Source organism: Numida meleagris, chromosome 4, assembly GCF_002078875.1.
Source record: "Numida meleagris isolate 19003 breed g44 Domestic line chromosome 4, NumMel1.0, whole genome shotgun sequence".
In the NCBI taxonomy this organism is placed as follows: domain Eukaryota; kingdom Metazoa; phylum Chordata; class Aves; order Galliformes; family Numididae; genus Numida; species Numida meleagris.
The window spans coordinates 49,410,019-49,430,219 of record NC_034412.1 but is presented as its reverse complement, the minus strand read 5'-3'; the positions used below and the strand labels follow the sequence as shown (position 1 = coordinate 49,430,219).

General features: G+C 36.1%; 1 long non-coding RNA gene across 1 annotated transcript in view; it reads left to right on the top strand.

The window, feature by feature from the left end:
- LOC110398502 overlaps positions 425–20,201 on the top strand; it is a 28,654-nt gene continuing 8,877 nt past the window's right edge. The window contains exons 1-2 of the long non-coding RNA XR_002438423.1: positions 425–562; positions 1,953–2,072. This is a non-coding gene — a long non-coding RNA (uncharacterized LOC110398502). The remainder of the gene's footprint in view (positions 563–1,952; positions 2,073–20,201) is intronic.

The following is a 20,201-nucleotide window of genomic DNA, read 5'->3' as shown; positions in this document are numbered from 1 at the left end:
TGTCAGATATTCTTTGGTAGCAAATGAGACGGCCCAGGCAATCATTGAAGTTATTGTGGGGAATGATAGGATGACAAAAACAAGAATGAATGAAGGGACAGATACTTGTGTAGAAAAAAGTGAATATTTTGCTACTGACATTTATGTTTAGGAGTTCTTACTTTTGATAACCAAGCTGCTAAAATTTTTACAGGTATTCTAGCTAGTTGTGATTTCTTTATCCTGTGAGAGGCTATTTCCTATTTTTTCTGAAAGCATGTGGTCACTATGAGAGGTCTCTAGCAAATGGTTGAAGTAAATAGCATACTCACCTTCAAAAAGGTTGGGAAGAAAACCTGGGGAACAATGTGAAAACCAACCTCAATTCCCGGGAAGATTATGGAATAAATCTTCCTGGAAGCCATTCTCAGGCACAAGGAGGTAAACAAGGTAATTGAGAACAGCCAGCATGGATTACCAAGAACAAATCATGCCTGACTAACCTGATTACATTCTGTGATGAAGGAGCTGGCACTGTGGACAAAGGGAGAACTGTGTATGAAGTTTACCTTGACTTAATCAGGTATTTTGACACGGTTTCTTGTAGCACTTCTGTAGCCAAATTGGAGAGAGACAGGCTGGAGGCCACAAGATGGTTGAGAAAGCCACTGTGCTGTATGTCTTAAAGAGCAGAGGTTAATAGCTTGAAGTGTAATTTACAGCTGGTTACAAGTGATGTTCTTCAGGGTTTGCTACTGCTGCAAATATTGCTTAGCATTTTTATCTTTGACATTGATGATGGGATGGAAGATACCCAGTGACAGTGACCCAATGACAGTGAAATGGGTGGAGAAGAGAGGTAGTCTATACCCTGGACTGTGTGCAAGGCTACTATTCAGAGGGACCTTGACTAGCTGTAGGAGTGAGTCAAAATGTATTTGGTGAAATCTGATAAAGGCACATGCAAAGTCCTGTATCCAGGCTGGAATAAACTCATGCAATGGCACAAGCTGGTGAGCAACTGCCTAAGGAACACTGTAGAAAAGAATCTGAGAGCCCTGGAGAACGGTGGTAGTAAATATGAACCAGTATTGCGTAATGAAAGCTATCTCCCTCCCTAGCGGCCACAGTAATTGTAGCTAGTATAGCAAGATTCTCCTGTTTCCGCAAGGAGATTGGTAAACTGGAGAAAAATCAGCAGACAGCTACCAAAATTGCTAAGTAGCTGGAGCACAATGGAGATTTATTTTCTTGAAACTACAGATCTCTTATTTTATAAAGAGATAACCATATACAATTAGTTAACACAAAATGGATCATTAAAATTATGTGCTTTTAACACCCAAGGCTGTGTGAGCTAAGAAATTCTAATATGAAAACAGAATCTGTGTTTGATAAGAAGCAGTATTCTTTCCAAACATGAAAAGGTTAAGAAAAAACAAAGTAATATCTACCCTTAGCATTCCAGTTTACATTATGACAAAGGTGAAAAATAAACAGATTAGAGAAGTTCTGTGATTGGTATATTCCATATTCTCTTCTACATTTATTCTAGTGTGCCTTGGTTTCCATAGCTACTAGTTTAATCATGATGCACAGAGCTATTTCTAATTACAGTATATGCCAGCATAAAATTAATTCTTTGAGTATCTTAAGTAACAAACAGCTTGCAGCTTGTTCTTCGGCATTCTATTACCACACATCCTGAAGTAGCACATTAGCACATCATATCTGACCTATTCAATTTTCTTGGAAATAGGTCGTTAAATATATACCTGCTTTGATCTGTGTCAAGGGAGTGTATTTGATGAAGGAATGTATTTATCCAAGGCTGATGTATTAATTTCACATTGTAATACTGAGCATCCATTAAAATCCATCTTGTTTTCAAATAGTTTTTAAATCAGTGTGAAGTCAGTGATGTCTTTACATTCTTCCTATACATTCTTTGAATACATATTTTTTCTTTACAGAGTAAGAAATCACATATACCTTCTGTCCTGAAGATCTTGCAACATGCAGGACTCAGGTTCCACAACAGAAAGCAGAGGAAGTAGACATACATTTCAGTGAGATTGGCTCAGTGATTGCAGGTAAGTCATAATGCAAAATTCAGCCTTTTTTCATTTAAGTGGTAAACAATGGGGAAGTTAGTGGCAGCTGATGATCAGTGCCATCAAAAACCATGCCAAATCTTGATCTTTGGTTATTAAATAAAACAGTTGTTTTACCTTTTTTAGCATACGCTTATTTTATTTTTCAAATAACAGTTATATTTTATTTCCTTCTTCTACTTTTTTCTCCTTCCCAAGCCCTGGCTATATTAAAGCATTATCTTCCTGAATACATTCCTGCAATGTAAAGTAGAATGAGAAGAATCAGAACTGTTGGAATTGTCTGACAGCAATCTGCTTAACTGAAATGTCTTTGTCTTTTAATAATCTGTGTTATCAAGAATCCAAAATAGTCTTTCCTTATGTGGTTAGGTCAAGGTAGGGATTTGCAGATTGATAGAGATGTGAACTCCCAGGTAACAGCAACAGGATGAGGGGTAATGGCCTCATGTTGCACCAGGGAAAGTTACGGTTGGATGTTAGGAAAAACTTCTCCTAAAGAGTGGTTGGGCATTAGAACAGGCAGCCCAGGGAGGTGTTGTGGTCACCATCCCTGGAGGTGTTCAAGAAACTTGGAGATGTGGTACTTAAGGACATGGTTTAGCAGGCATGTTGGTGGTGGTAGGTAGATAGTTGGACTTTGTAATCTTAGAGGTTTTTTCCCCAACCTTAATGATCCTGATGATTTTTAAGAGAATGATGGAGGAAAAAAAAGTTTAAGGAGTCCTAAGCAGGTTCCTGTCGGAAGTAGAATACAAGTTTTTCTCTCAAAAACAGTGTATCTAGATAGAGAAAAAAGCACAAAAGCTCAGGAATATTATTGTTTGTATTTTGTTTAAGTCAAATGAGAAGAGAGATGAGCAGCAAGTTCTTATGAGCACAAACTCCCCCAGCAAACTTGCTTAAGTCATGAGGATACTACCAGAGTGGGAAATGATAGACTACTGAGGTATAAAATGCGAATGCAGGAAAAATACAGCCATAAGATTTAAGCTAAATTATTGTGACCGCTATTTACTGGACTGTTAATCAATATAGATGAGTAAGAGCCCACCTAACGATGGACAGACCTAAAACCTTACATACAGTAGAAGAGATGCTTAACCAGTGACCAATTGCAAGAATCAAATAGAATTCATCTGAGAATACTGAAAGAAACCTGAAATTACCTAATTGGTACCTGTGGCATTTAATCTACAACTTAAGCCTTAGTACTTTATAAGTGATACATAGCAAAATAATGTGCTTTTAAAGTTATCATTATTAAAATATTGATATTACAAGGGGCAAGAAAACCCCAGCTGTACTCAGCTTTCAAACAGGCTCACTAATGGACCCTTTTAGAAGTAAAATGAAGAATGTATATTTTATCCAATACAGTCTCATAAATTGAGTAAATTTAGTCTGTAGCACCTTAAAACTAATATTCTTAATTACTAGAACAGCACTGTAAACAGAATAGCCATTGCTAAGTGAATGCGAGAATTGCTTTTAAGTTACTGAATGGAGTTTTCTTGGTGTATTACACACTGAAACATTTTTAAATGTTATGTACTCTTCTACGGTGTATATAAAAGGAAATAAAAGTATATGTCAAAATATATTGCTTTAATATCCTAGATAAAGAATTATGTTTACTTGCATATTTTACTTTGCCTCAAAGTACAAACATTTTTTTCTTTGAGTGAAATTCAGTAAACTGTTCAATTGAAATTGTTTTTACAGTGGAAATCCTATTTCAGGAACTTCTTGCCTCGAAAGAATAAGCAAGTTAATTCTAAGTAGCGAGGATCAGCTAAGTTTATTCCAGGAGTAAAACAGAATGTATTTATTTTTAATTTATTAATGTAATATATGCTGCCTTCTTGACAATCTAAAATAATGTTTTTCTTGCCTAGTGAATCTATTTCTTAATCACTACTGCCATTGCATTCTGAATCCTAAGAAAATCTATGAAGAGATTTACTCAAAATGCAGTTTAGAGAATGATCTTGTACTTGAAAATGGATTTATGTATTTATTTATAAATGCATACATTTATGCATTTTAAGTAGAGAAGGCCATACGGTTTTAGCATGTAGCAGTTCATACTACAGTATCTATATATAGGTATTTAAAGTCTTTATCTATAATGATTTAAAAGAATAATAGATGTACCTATCTAGAAATATGCAACGGCTCAGATTTTCCTGTTTAAATATGTGTTACAAACTCTTTAGAGTAGGAAGACTGACTTGAATATTAGCGAAAGAAGTACGTCATCCCTTGATGGGACTTTTTCTGGGTGCTGTACCTATTAGAGCTACAAATGTCACTTGTTTATCTCACTTATATATCTGTGCTTAGAATTTTCAACAGCATGTTCTGAGAATTTGAAATCATCAGAAGTCAGAAGTCCAACTAAATGTATGGTCTGAGTGTTAGAAGCCCGGACTTTGGAATTTAATGGGATATACAGGCCTGACAGCCTGTTGCCAGGAGGTGGAACCTTCAGGCTATACTCTGCTGCCATTACTGGTTGTATTTGGTCAGGATAGTTAAAATTCAGCAATAGATGAATCTTATGATAAACGCTACTTGCAAGAGTAGCATGGAAAAGGCACTGGTTGCTGATAGGCATTCAGTAGTGGAGGAGAGGGGGGAAAAAAAGGATGGTGGTGGTGAGGAAGTAAAGCACCGTGTTCTGCTGAGGCTCACACTATCTTGTGAGAAAGCTGATGGTATCCTGGGGTGCATTAAAAAGAACGTGGCTGGACAGTTAGAGGAGGTTATCCTCACCCTCTTATCTGCCTTGGTGAGGCCAGATCTGGAGTACTGTGTCCAGAAAGGCGAAGAGAGCTGGGGCTGTTCAGCCTGGAGAAGAAAAGACTGAGGGGAAATCTTACCTATACTTAATGGATGGAACAAGGCTCTTTTCAGTTGTGCCCAGTGTCAGAATAGAGCTCAATGGGCACAAACTGGAACGTAAGAAGTTCCATATGAACATGAGGAAAAACTTCTGTACTTTGAATGTTAGAGTGCTGGAACAGGCTGCCCAGAGCAGTATGTGGAATCTTCTTCTCTTGAGATATTTGAAACCTGACTGGGCACTTTATTGTGTAACCTGCAGTAGGGAGCCTGCTTAAGCATGGAGGTTGAACTTGATCTCCAGGGGTCCCTTCCAACCCCTATGATTCTGTGATTTTTTTTTTGTTTTGACAGTGTTCATCTTGTTGAGCACAGTCCTTGCATTGGACTGTGTCTGATTATGGTTTTGCTAAAGAAGGGCAGCCTTCTCTCTGAGTTTTGTTTCTGTCTGGGTGTTTTGTTTTTGCCTAAAATTAACAGTTTGGTTGCCTTTTTTCTTTTCCCTTGAGGTAGGGTACCATATTTTTTCTTGTGAAATCTCCAAATTTCTAGCTGTATGCTATAGTATTCAGACATCCCGAAGGCTGTTTCGTATCAGTCTCATTAACTTTCTCATAAATCTGAGATGCAAATATTTACCAGAACAAAATATCAAAATTATATGTAGGAAATATCAAAGGTTGAATTTACTGATTAAAAATCATGAGCAATCATAAAAGCTGCCTATCTCCAAATCCCTTCTAAATAAAGGTTCTTTTCAACATATGGCAGGCAACTTCTTGTCCTCATTGCTTGTCTACAGTTTTTGTATCTGTATCATAGGCCTGTAGGCCTTATCTTTTCCAGGACCAGTCTTCTGACTACAGCTGTGCTTTATGCAGCTGGATTACAATGAAACAGATGGCTGGTTGCAAAAGAAAATATAAGAATATGTAGAAATATTAGAAGTGTTCTACTGCTTCTTGTTTAACACGAGATTGTTCCCTGCTTTTTTTCTCCAAATCTTTGCTGAAGATGAAAATGTGCTGTGGGTTGTAAAACTCTTAATTCCCCGCCCTTAATGGCCTGATGAAAGACTGAATAATCCTTGTGAAACTTAGAATGTTATCATGAAGTCTGCAGAGGCAGAAGGGAACTAGGGAAGCCTAAAAAAGTAAGATCAACAACTTCAGATTAAACATGCTATTTTAATTTCCTCTTGATTTAGAGGGAGAGTTCAAATCAGTGGATTTTAAAGGAAATCTCTGCTGCACGGTTCATGTAGCACATCCAGTGCAAGATGATATTCAGTAGAGGTTTATCTTTCCAGGAAGCTGTTTACTAGTTGGGGGTAACCCAGCTTTGATTCTTAAGGGATAGAGTTCTTACTTTTAATGAGCTTGAAGATCTTTCTGCTTAATTGATTAGGTAGATTTTAAAGTAGTAGCACTTGAGTTACGTAGCTTGAAAAGTTATTTCTGTCAGTGGATCAGGGTTATCTAGTACAGCCATGGAAGGTGCATAATTGGTTTTATAGGGTTTTCCATTTTCCCTTTTCCTCTGAATATTATCTCATGTTTTATTCCTGGGCCATCTAATCCATTTTAACTTGAAATTATTAGTCTGATACTACTTGTATGCTAGGTTATCAGTTCAAAAGATCAGTCAGTGGAGGACTAACAAACATAGTGCTACACTGAATACAATCAAACAAGTTTTCTGTATAGTAATATATCTTCCTGCTTATTGAGTATTGTTTTTAACGTCTTCTAAGATCTTTGCACCTCCTGCTATATTCAGCTGAGAATACTTTTCACTATGTGGAATTTAACAATATTGATGTTTTGTCTTGAAGACAGTTGTACTTTGCATTAATGGTTTGAATTAGACTTCTAATATTCCAAACATCAGGAGATGGCAAATAAAGTAATGAGGGTCTTCCACTGTGACTGATGTCACTTGGTGTTGAGTGTCAGCTGGCTCTCAAATTTGAATTCCTCATTTGACACTGAGGGTGGTAAGTATTGATGTCTTGTTCTGTGGCCTATGTGAATACAGTGGAATGACTTGGTTTTATCTGTCTTGCTCCAAGTTAGTCATGAGTAGCCCTCCTAAAATCAGTGAAGATAGACAATGGTAAAATCAGTGCTGTGTGTGCCAAAGTACAACACTATTTAGGACGAAGTATTTCCACTGTTATTTCTGTAGCCTAGTACTTTGTTTTATTGTCACTTGGAGCATCACTGTGGTGTCAGCAAAGCTCTCTATAGGAGCTCTGTGCCTAGCTAAATAGTAACTAAATAATTTTGAGAAGTAGTCAACAGAAGTCCTTGTTCATAACCTCTATCCCAGTGTGCTATAACCCAAGCTGTAAACAATCTGCCTCTTCTGTCTGCCTGCTGCAATGTTTGCAGAAGCAGACTTTCCCTTTTTATCTTAAATAGCATAGATTTTTGTGTATAGTGTGAATAGTGAAGACAAGGCTAGTATGGTGTATTGCAAATAATTGTTGTTAACTAATATTTTCAATTTCAGATTTCTGTAATGGTGTAAATTTAATAAAAATTCTCTTTTAACAGCAGATGACATGCTTTATGTAGGAATAAGTATTTTCTGCGGCAAGAACTGCCATCTAACAGGGATGATTGCCGTAAAAGATTCTTGATACATGCTCATGGTCATGATAATTTTTCTTCTGATTCTAGATATTACAAAGCCAAGTTTACGGAGATAGAGATTTGAGTACCTGGATTAGTAGATTCAATGCCAGTGTAAGCAGAGTTTTCCATGAAGTCTCAAGGAATGTATAATGCTTTTATTTACTTCACTTTATTGCTGCTTGAGTTTATGGTTTTCTTGGCCTACTACTGCTCTGGAATAAACCATCCAGCTTAGAAGACGAAAAACAGGTGATTTTTCTAAGATGTCATGGCCAATTTCCTTGTTGCAAAACATGTTTTCCACTTGAAGATCTGCTAGATACTTCGGAAATAGTAGTTTGCAGATTTTGAGTCTTCAAAGAGCTGATACTTTGTTGGGACTGAATTTTTGAAAGTACCTCAAGATATCTATTGCCTTGAGAGAAGCTCTGGTTTTCAGTTCCTTAAGTCTGAATTCTCTATATGCTATATCTACTTTCATCTTAATCACAGTGTCCTAACAATTTGAGGTAGTATAATGAAGGAATGGAAACTTTTTATTGATGAGTTTAATGATAAACACAATTAAAACTTTAAATTTTGGACTTAACAAACATTGCATTTTCCTTCCAAATTTTCCTTCCCTATGACGAAAATATCGTCCAGATGCTCTATGAGAAGAGAATGATAATAAAGGCCTTGGGAAGTGTAATCAAGTGTTCTATTTTCAGTGTCATGATCAAGTAGCTCATGTTGTTTCCAAATGATATTGATGAGATTGAGGTTTTAAAAAAAGAGGTTGCTCACAGTGAGGTAGAGATGCTTGTGTGAAATGGTAAGGTTTCTGGGATGGAAGAAGGCAGGGAATGTAGTTCCCCTTAATGAGTGGACAAGGGGATTTTCTGGCAATTCTTAAAAGGAAGCTTCAGCACAAAAGTATGGTTAAATTTCAATGTCATAGAATCATAGAATGGCCTGGATTGGAAAAGACTATAATGATTGTCTAGTTTCAACCTGCCTGCTGAGTGCAGGTTTGCCAACCACTAGACCAGGCTGCCCAGAGCCACATCCAACCTGGCCTTGAATGCCTCCTGGGGTGGGGCATCCATAACCTCCTCGGGCAACCTGTTCCAGTGTGTCACCACCCTCTGAGTGAAAAACTTCCTCCTAACATCTAACCTAGACCTCTCCTGTCCTAGTTTAAAGCCATTCCCCCTTATCCTATCACTATCCACGCATGTAAACAGTTGTACCCCCTCCTGTTTTTACAGTCCCTTCAAGTATTGGAATACCACAATGAGGTCTCCTTGGAGCCTTCTCTTCTCCAAGCTAAACAAGCCCAGTTCCCTCAACCTTCCTTCATGTCCTCCCTGTATGTATTGGAAACCAGAAACCTTACTGGTAAATAATGCTTTCAGGCACAATTGCTTACTTACAAGAGTTGTAGGAATATGATTTTAGATAAAGTAGGAAATAAACTGAGAACTTGTTGTATGATACTTTCTGATGAATGTCCTTTAATGCTTCACATCTTGATGTCATCTGGACTATACTCCATTATTGTTCCACTAAACCTTGTAGGATTCTTCTAAAATAGATTTTTAAATTATGCTTCAGAAATAAATGCTGAGTACAATAAACTAATGGAATGCTGAAGGAAGTGAAGTGGTACTCTGCAAGGAGTGGGTCATTCACGACAGTAAGTAGAAGGTGTAATAATGGATCTCATTCTCCTTTTACATAAGTTAAAAATATGCTTGTAAAACCCCTAATCCTGCATGCAATTCAGAAACACTTCAAATAACGATTCTGGGAATTAACTGTACCAAATTCTATTTTAAGTATAATACTGTTTTTAATTTAGACTTCTGATTGAAGATGGTGTCTGACAATGTGTGTTTTCAAAGTTAATGGCTATTTGCTTAAGTTGTATTGACTGACAAATAAATAGCAGTACTGAGTCTAGTTCCTGGTGTTTGAGTATGAGGACTGGTACTGAGAAATGCTGAACTGGTTAGTCATCAAGAGGATGATATATTTAGGTATTAAAAACAGAGGAAAAAATAGACTAAAGCCTGCATCAGTGAAAGATGTATGATGAAAGTAGTGATAAATTTAATGGGCTGAGAATGAAAAATATAACAGACCTTAAACACAGTGAAAACACAAAAGTGAAATGTACGAGGATACTTAATTTGTTGCAAGGAAGCATTCTCTAGGTATTACAGACTTCATATTAATTTCCTCTCAATGCCATTGTAGAGATGTGACCTGAAACTGAGAAATCCAGCAGCTTCAAAAGAGATCTGTCCTTCCTGTTGGATAACTACTGCCTCTTTGCTCTCTCCCACTTTTTTTATTCAGTGAGAACTATATGATGTTACGTATCAGACAAACTCTGGTATGTACTCTGTGTTATGCTCTGAATGATCTCTAGCTTTCTGTGTGAGTATGTGTCTATTGCAGATTCTTTCCAGGACTCTTGAGACATGATCCTCCTCCTTCTGTGCAACTCCGACTTCCACCCTGACTATCATCATTTTGAGACTTAACTGCAAAGACTTAAATGTTTATTAAAGGAATATTATAAATTATCCATAACATCTAATTTTAGGATATTATGTTCTTAATTTTATTTCTTTTTCAAAACTTGTCATAGCATCAGATTCCTTTCTTGTAAATATAAGTGTCTTTGTCTCACCTGGTAGGTGAAGCCAAACTCTCATTCCTTTTGGCAAAGTGATCTTCAAATGCCATAGGGGAGGTAAGGGACAAGAAATATCTCTGAGTGAAATAGTGGCAGAACCCAGAGGACTGACTTGAAGTTTATAGAGGCTGCACCAATATACTTGTAGGAATCTGATGTTTGTAACTGAAAAAAAAATAAGAGAAATAGCTTTGATTTGATCCTGGCTAGCAGAATGGTAAACTTTCCTGAACTGAAAAACTGAGTGAGAATTTAGTTGAAAATGAATGAGAGTCAGAATTCTTGACTTAAAAATAAAAGGGATGAATGCGTGCCAAAAGATTTCAGCAAACTTGAGCAGTTTATGAGGTGATCATCGTAGGGAAGCAACAATGCAGATGATGTAATTACTAATGAAATTGTGAACTGCAGCTTTCCTGATGAGGAGGGATGACAAAATAATGATAAATCAGTGATCAGTAAGCCTGAACCAGAAACCTCCAAAAGACATGAATACATGAATGTTATAGAATGATTTATTAAAAATGTGGAAGAAAGGAAAAAATATACAGAGTATAAAGCAATAGGAAAATGCAGGAAAATGATAAGCTGGAAAGGTTAAGATACCAGATGAATTACAGTAACTGATGAATGGAATAGAGGTGTGTGGTTTTTCTAATTCTTTGTTTGCTTGTTTTTTTAAAAATGCTTATAGAAGTAAAATATCTATAGAAAATATATTTAAACTACAGTCTTCTCAAACGTGGTCACACTTATTGGCTGCTTATCCTTAACAACTAGCAAAAAGGAAGAGGTTCTTCAGACATCATTCACATTTTTCTATGGTGTCTTATTTCAGCTGGATATCTGTTAAAGTACATAGCATAAATGAAGAACAAATTAATAAACACCACCTCTTACATGTATGCATATTTAAAAAAAAAATTCTGTATTTTGAAGGGCATTATTTGAATCATATCAGTAAAGAGGGTAGCAGCCTTCTACTTCAGATCCTTAGGGACTTTATTGTAGCATAATAAAGTAAGTGACATGAAAACCCTTTTAGCCATCTTGAAACAAATAATTGTTTAAACTTTGGAGTAAACTGATCTCAAACTGAAATGATCTGAATTGGTATTCTAACTACATATGGTTGTGTAATGGGAACATCAGACAAAGTGTTTTTCTCGCTGGGAGGGTAATACAAGTGGGGCTTTTTTTTGATAAAAGCTGTCTTTCCTAAGTTTCCTTTCAAGTTCTTTGGTTATTTCTCATCTCATTTGCTTCCGATTCATTATTCTTTTCACCTTTTTCTTTCTCTTCTCTTACAGAAGAGACTGCATGAAACTGATTCAGAGGAGGATGTTGTACTTATTCTCTGGTTGTTTGGTTGTTGTTTTCCCCTTACCCCTCATTTTATTTACTTTCTCAGCTAGTCTAAGCAGTATAGCCACTGTTTCATTCATTCCTTTGTGGTTTTTTACCACATACCTGCTCAGATAGACTGCAGTCTATTCTGTCCACTTTGGCTAGAGAGTCAATAAAAGCAGCTGTTACTTAGCCTCACCATGAAATAAAGATTAGACCTTAATCCTTGCTTGACAGTGCAGGCTAAAGCCAGACTCGCCTTCTCAGGAGAGGCTGAGATTTACATTTTAAAGATTTAATTGAACTAGGTGTTTCAAAGGCAGTCTGTAATGATCTGGTTAATTTTTAATGCTCCTTTTTTTCCTGTGGACTTATTAAATATCCTTAGTGTAAGTGTTGGTGATAAATTTTAAGGCATAAGGAGTGATTTCCCCCAAAGACTTGCTTTTTGTGGCCTTTTCTCCTGGTGATGCAGAAGACAGTATGCAAGCATGTCTTTTCTGCACCTCTGTGCTCTCCTTTGGAGGTCGTCTAAAATCTAATTTTGCAGATGTGGAGTTCCCCTTTAGAACTTCTTTCTTTGGCTAGATATCCAGTCTAGGCAGAAGAGTGGTGATGGTGGAGAGTAGTGCCAGTCTGGATTGCCTCAGGTAAATCCTGCAGCCAGGCAAGAAGTGGGATGCTGCTCTCCATGTTGCTGGGGAGCTGGCAGTCTGATAAACATCTAGGTGTGTTCACCCAGCCCCATTGCACAATGAATAACTTCAGGTCTCTAAAGACCTGAGAGTAACTTTGTTTTTTAGTACAAGATCTGGCAGGATGAGAATACATACTTAAACTGTTTTAAAATCTAGATACAGCCTCCAGGAATGTCACAAGTTGAATCTGGGGCGGAAGAAACTGATTGCATAGGATATGCTGGATACAAAGCACGTGTTGTACACCTCTAAATAAATTTCCCCTGTCTTTCTGATACTGTCCCTTGCCAAGGTGATCTGCGATACATGAAAACTGAAATTTCTCTGGATGTTCTAGTTCTTTGTTACCATGGCTTAGTTCTGTGACTTTCAGTTTGTGTTAGTGCTGATCTGTTGCACAAAAGTAATCCCTTCTGTTATTAAAATAGTGCATGCTCTATTAAAATAGTGTATGCTCCATATAATGTATCTTGCTTTCTAAAAATGAGTAGATACTAGCTGTTATCAATACAACCCTATTGTCTAGACTAGGATATTTTGCCATATATTCTTGCATTCAGTTTTGGCTTTTGGCTTCTATTTTTTTTACACTGAATAAGGTGATAGGTTGAATGAGGATTACTTGAATAACATTTTGAAGATTATTAATGTATAGATGAATATAATTAGACCTTGAAAATGTTTCTGGTTTCTGGAACCGTTCAGTTATTTTCATTGGCAGAGCATGACTAGGTGAAAATTAAAATCATAAAGGGTATACTTCTGCTCTTACTCAGTTTGCTTTAGTGCTTTCTAAAAGCTGTGTTTATGGTTCCAAGAACTGCTTTGCTCTTTATTACATTACTGGCTTAATTATAAGTTATTCTCTATTGGAAGAATTAACATGAACTCTGTGTGTGCCTGTTTGGATTATATTTTTAATTCAAAAAAAAAAACAACAAAAAGCAAACAAAAAACACCTATTACATTTCGGGAAAGTAATGTCCTATTTTTTTAAAATTTTAAAGTATTTTTTACTTGCTGCATCGAATCTGCCCACTCTTAATATATCTTTATTTGTCACTGTCTCCTCATTTCCAGTTACTGTGGCTTAGCTTCCTGGTAGTTATAGTGACATAATGAATTGTTTTGGCCCCTAGAATTTGGTATCCTTAACATACTAGTGTCTGCTGATAACCTTCAGTTTAAGACTGTAGTGTCTTACTGTTGCTTTTCATTATTTCACTTGATGCAATAGCATGGTAGGTGGCTGGGTTAGATTTTGTAAAGCTAATACATAATGAATTTGTTTTTGTTAATTGGTGATCACCTTTGGGAGAAAACTAGAAATTGGAATGACTATTCAGTTGGAAACTAAGACTTGAAGATTTGTCAAGGATATATACCTTGTGTCATAATTCCATGTAGCTGTTCAGACTAACATCATAATTTAAGCTCTCTAATTTGTCTGACTTAGTATCATATATGTGTTAATGTCAACAACTACTGCAAAAAAAATAGTATGCCCTAAGATCCCAGGAGCTGCTGTACGCTTTGCCAGAAAAATCACACCTGGTAACTTCTGGAATAGTAAATGGCAGTCATTAGAGAGTGTAGTTTTAATGCATGATGAGATTGTTACTGTGAATGAAAGGCAGCTCCTTCATTCCTCTTCTAGGATGAGGAATGCATGTAACTGAGGGGAAAGTGAGCTGATTACTTCTCTTCATACTGATAAATAGTAGTGGAAGAGGATGGATAGCTATACACTTAAAGGATCTAGCACAGGAGATTAATTTGTAAAATTCTGTTTTCAGATCTTCACAAAACAATCTTGTTTAGGTCAATGGGCTAATAAACTGTCTGAATAATAACTGAATTGAAATAACAATAAAAAACAACTAATGTTGCAAAATGAATGAAAATGGTTCATAACACCTGCTGCACCAACTGAGATACAGGCACTCAGTGATAGTTCCATCAAAGAGGATGAAGTTAACATAAGAGACTACACTGAATTAGTAGAAAAATTTGCTGCAGTAATCATTAAGCAAAGGTGTGTCTCAGGGTTCAGACTGATTGCCAGCACCACGACAGTATCTTTTTTGTATTAAAAACTTCTTTGCTTCATGTGAATCATATTTAAGCTTACCAAAGGCATGCAGGGGAGGAAAAAAAAGAATTAGCAGACTACAAATAGTTACAATTCACATTGCAGAAAATTTGTCTTGATTCAGGGCCAGGTTGGATGGGGTCCTGGGCAAGCTGATGCAGTGCTTGATTTAGTGGTTGGCAGCCCTGCGCTGGGCATTGGGGTTGGAAGTGGGTTGGCTTTAAGGTTCCTTCCAAGCCAAGCCATTCTATGATTCTGATTCATTGTTTTATAATCTATTAAGTCAAGATTTGCAGAAGCCTATGGAACAAATACATCAGATATTCTGACTTACCTACATTGCAGGTCACTGACATCTACCTTTTAACATGAGGATTTATTTTTAGTCCCAAGTTTAGTTTTGCTAATTAAAACTTTAGATCTTGATTAGTTATATTCTTTGGCTTTTGTATTGTTGTATGTCAAGTGGATGGCTTTCTCAGGTTAGAAAAATTTGGGGAGAACTTGTTGCTGAAGGATAGTATTCAATATGGGGATTCTTCTCATACAATGGTTGTATTTTTTAGAAATGGTGATGTTGAATCTATATTTTGTAGAAAAAACACTTTTGTGAACTTGCTTTATGGTACGGCTTACAGAAATGATAGGTATAGAAAAGCTAGAGAAAAAATGTTTGCATCTGAGCAGATTTTCTGTAATGGCAGCAAGAGTTTATGTTCATGATATTAAAGCAAAAATGATCTAAATGTGTTCATTCTTCCTTACTCTGAATGCCATCCAACTGCTTTTATCACTGGAATGTTATAACAATTCTGCATGATACTTTATGGCTGTAAATTATCATGCATCAGTGTAACCATTCAGTACTATGAATACATCATGTACAAAAAGCAGTAGAATGATAGAATAGACATGTCTATTAAGATAAAGTACAATTCTAGCCATAATTGTCTAGGAGAAAATTCCTTAGGTAGCTTTACTTTGTGTAAAGACATAAGGAAGTATGGAATTTAAGTGTGTAATTTCAGTGTTATTTTTGCACTAGCTAGCCTTAGCTAGTCACCAAATCACAAATGAGAGTGGAGCTCAAGGTGTAAAAACTCCAATTAACACTACAGTGGATATTTAAGTGTTAGATCAGTGATTTATCTTGAAAACAGAAATCTGGCATCTGGCTTCACTTTTATTTTGTGCATGATTAGCATCAACTTTTAATTTTCTTAATGTACAAAATGCCGAAATTAACTCCATTATTTCCTATGCCTCGAAATCATTAGCCTAATCAAGAGCTCAGTTAGCAGAAAACTGCATATTGATTGCTTGGCCTCTTTTAATAACATGCTAATTTTATTAGGATAAAACAATGCTGTAATACTTCAAGAAATGGAGCTTCTGTGGTGTATCTGAATCGTCAGAACTATCAGCAGACATCACCCAACACTCTTACTGAGTTAAATATGTGGTGTTTACTCGGGAACAGAAATGTAATTTTCTTCATGCTTATATTACTTACAGTGTTTCTTCTTTGCGGCAGTGCCAGCTGCATAATATTGACCTCCTTCAAAAAGAGAGGTCTTTGTATTACTTTGTGGTCTAGTCTGTCATTTTACTTCAGGAAATATGAGACAGTGCATATGTGCTTTTGAAATTTAATTCCAAACCCCCAAAGCTTCTCTTGCTTATAACTGCATCACCTAGAAAACTAATTTATTTCTAATGTCTGTATCGTTTCATTACTCTTTACTATTGCAGAGTACAGGAAGTACGTGATTTCATTTAGAATTTTTAAAATAGTATCAAGAATGGCACATCACATTATTAATTCAATAAAATAGTCACAAAAAGTCTCTTTCTATTATTGTGCATCAGTAAGGTAACATGGTTTTGTGAGTGGTTTGATAAAAAACAATTGGGCTGATCCAACACTTAAACATAGGGATATGCTTTAAATACCTTAATATTTCAAGGCTAACTTGTACTTATTGAGCTTATATTGTCAGAGAAGCTGAGTGATTGCACTGGGTAAAGTGGTCAGGAAATGTAGTGCAACTTAAAAGACAGAGTAGATCCTAAAAGCTTGTGAATTTTGCTTGGTAGCACCAACTGTTATTCTGCAGTCAGGTGAAAATGCAATGTGTTGCTTTCAAACTATTTTGTATATTGGCAATAATGGTTCTTTCAGCTCATACTTACATAGTCTGAGCCAGAAGTGAGCTTTCAGCCCATCTATCTAAGCCATACTACTATCTTCAGCCTTTATGAATTCATACAATGGTTCTAGTTTTATTCTTCATGCTTGGAGGTGATGTTCAGAGACCTTCCTTGCTGTCAAAGCATGCATCATGTTTTGCAGTTTCTCTCTTGTGAGGGATGAAATAGCCTGCAAAAAGCCTTCTAGTTCTAAAAACTAGCTTTGTTAAGTTTCCTAAAATGAAAAAAAAATGATGAAAAACTTTTGGAAACCAGCATAATGTTAAAGCTGTTCTGATACTGGAAAAGAAATGAGTGAAAGGAATATTTGTATTCTTACCAGTGTGATGCTGATCTCAGGCGAGAGATTAAATGGTTCTTAGGAGACTTGATTAATCAAACTGTAGGAATATAATCTAATTAATGCAATCAGCTGGGATAAATGGAAAGTAGACCTTGCTTGACAAAAGAAATGTTGTAAGGATGTATGAAAAGCAGATAAGGGACACTGAAAATCAGAATCAATTTCTTTTAGTACTTGACATTTTGATTAAAAAAAAAGATGTGATTCAAATTTAAAATGGTACAGTTTAAACAGAATAAGAATTGGCTGATGGCTCAATTTTAAAGGAGATACAGACACCTGTGTTCTAAGCAAGAAACTGAATGGTTTAATTATATACTGAATAACTTTTTTTATCAGGAATCTGGAGAAAATATAAATCAACAACTTCAAGAAACAAAGCAAGAATGCAGTACATCATTTCTCTATAAAGAGGTTCTGAGATGTTACAGTCACAGCCTTGAAGTATGATTCAATAAAAACTATAAAATAGAAAATGATTCAGTGTAGTCAGTCAACATTAAGGCCAGAAGTTGAAATTATTTTCTGGACTGATATGGAACTAGATAGAACTTTAATGCTGCATGTAGTTTTGTGTTGGAACAACTTCCTAGCAGGTACTGTGCTGCTTGCTTGACTTTGCCATGATGCAGTCCACATGGATGAGGTTTGCATAAATGGACCTACACAACAGGAAAATCTGATTTCTAAATGCTAAAAAGTTGAGGCTTGTCCACGTTTTTTACTTTTTTCAGTTAGCTGTGCATGCTGCAGAATTGATATGAGCTCAAAATATGGCTGATGTGACTACTACATTGGAATAGTGGCTTTTTGGATTTTGTCAGAGCTGTAACTTTACTGTCTGTTACTGTCTTAATTACCATGTCTATTCTGGCGCAAAATACTTGCAAGTATTTTTTCCTTGTATACTTTTTTCCCCTCTCATCCCCTTACAAGGCTCTTATTTTTTACTCTTTTACACCTATGTTCTTATGCTGAAAACTGAGGAACAAATAGGAAAGTTCTAGAATCTTTTTTGCTTTGAGAATGTTGTTCAGTTTCACTCACCTTCTGCTCTACTTCTCAAGCAATGAATTGCAGCTAATAACTTTCTAAAGCCAAAGAATTAAAGTGCCTCCATATGTAAATGTCTCGAATAGCTTGTAGCATCACTTAAATCAACTTGAAATCCTTGCAAGTTTGGAATATATTGTGCCCAAATAGTTTAATGTCTATCAAATATACGTTTTTGTTTGATTTTTTTAATTTTGCACTGTGTTAAACAGCAATTCCAGAACTTGTCATAACTGCTGAAGGAAAAGTATGCAATTCAGTAAAGTCTTTATAGGAATTTTTCCAGAGTTTGTTGAGACATTGGACACAAAAACAATCTTTTTGGGGAAAGAAGTGAACATTTGTCACAGGAAGGATTAGAACTTCCATATCATGAACATTTTCATGAAACAAGCTGCAAGTCAGATTTCCAGTTTATTTTGCTGCTTTTCCATGCAACATCATTTTGATTAAATTAAGGCCTTCTACATTTTGTAGGGAAGAGAGAAAAGACAGAAAATTCATTGTTATTCTACAACTGATATGATTTATGGCCTCAGTTATATAATAGGAGTGACATAAGCATCTAATTGTAAGGAATCAAAGACTGCTTTCTGATAATCTGCTGTGATAAACAGATGGGTTATAGAAGTGAGGTGAACAAAAGTGTTTAAGATTGATTCTCATTTGGGACACTAATTTTACTCCTAGGTGAGCCCCTTGTCTTCCCTTAATGTTAATTTGCAGCACATTTTTGATATTAGACCCCCAACAGTTCTCACTGCAGTTTACTCCTTTAAACTGAGTTACTTCTGATTTATAAATAGAAGTAGGGAAAAAGACTAAGACTGTTAATTCTCTAGCCATGTTTCCAATAGGTGTATGAATTTGCTTTCCTATATAGTTTTGTCTCTTTGAGCAGCACAATGACAAAACTGTATTCTCATTCTGTGTAATTCGGTCAGATTGGCTAAAAGTGTAGCAGGTAGTCAGAATATCCATGCTTGAAAGAACTCGGAGTTGGAAGATCAAAACAGCAGGGTGGGGTTGTCACTCCATCGCTGTTGTTGCATCACAGTTATCAGCATTTGATTGGAGTAGTGAAGTTATTGTGAGTCCTTCTGCCAATGGAAATGATTCTTATTTTTTTCAAGTCTTTGGTAGAAAAAATTCATTCTCTCCACTTTCTCTAAATCAGTTTTGGTCTCCAGTAGATTGAGGAGAAATCAGTGAACTATAGATTGACAGGGAAGGTATGTGGCAGATAAAACCTATACCACTGACAAGTGTGTAACACAATGTTGTGGGAAATAAACAGGATATTTTTCTTCAGCCCAAATTATTTACGGTTGGTTGTTGCTGTTTTTTTCCTTACAGTTAGCCTGATATTAATTACCTGGGAAGGAAATATTGAGTGAGATTCGGTTAAAGAATGGTACTATAATGGGCATCAAGTTCCTTGAAGAAATTTGAATGCGAGATTTGGTCTTCTCTGAGAGTTTTGGGGATCTTACTATGGGTAGGAAGATACTTAGCCTAGAAATGCAATGTTATTCATGTGAGTTGCGTAAGGTAAAAGAGTGCTCTGCATGTGACTGAAAAGCTAAAAGCTCAAGAGGCAAAACTTCTAGGACTTGAAGGCATAAACTGGTCAGAGTAGGAGCCTTTGCAGAACCATTGTCTCACTGAGCAATCCTACCCTTTGTGTTTAGTCTTTCAATAGATTTGTCAGCAGTGGCACTATATTGTTAGCAAGAAGACTGTCTTCCAATTCACTCTTCTGAAAATGTTCAATAGCCACTGAAAAAAGGCTCTTTGGGAATTCAAAATGTTTCAATATATTTCTCAAATTTGAATTGTCCCTATCTTCATCTGCTGTTAATCCTCTTTTCATTTCGTAAGAATTATATCACCATTGAATACCAGCAAAGGAAAGTTTGGAGATCCCTAGAAGCAGTGATTGTTTTGTTTTGTTTTGGAATGATGATTCTTCTCTTCCTCTAGAGGGACCAGTTTTTGTCACTTCTTTCCACTGCTGTAGTAAGAGAGTCCTGAGACCTGTCTTGATCTAAGACATCATTGTGTTGAGTAAATTAGATGCCATTTTAAAAAGCTTAGATTTTACTATCGGAGTTAGTGGCACTGCTCTTCTACAAGAGTGAATTCAGGAAAAATTACACTTATTTTAAAGAAACACAACATATAGATATATG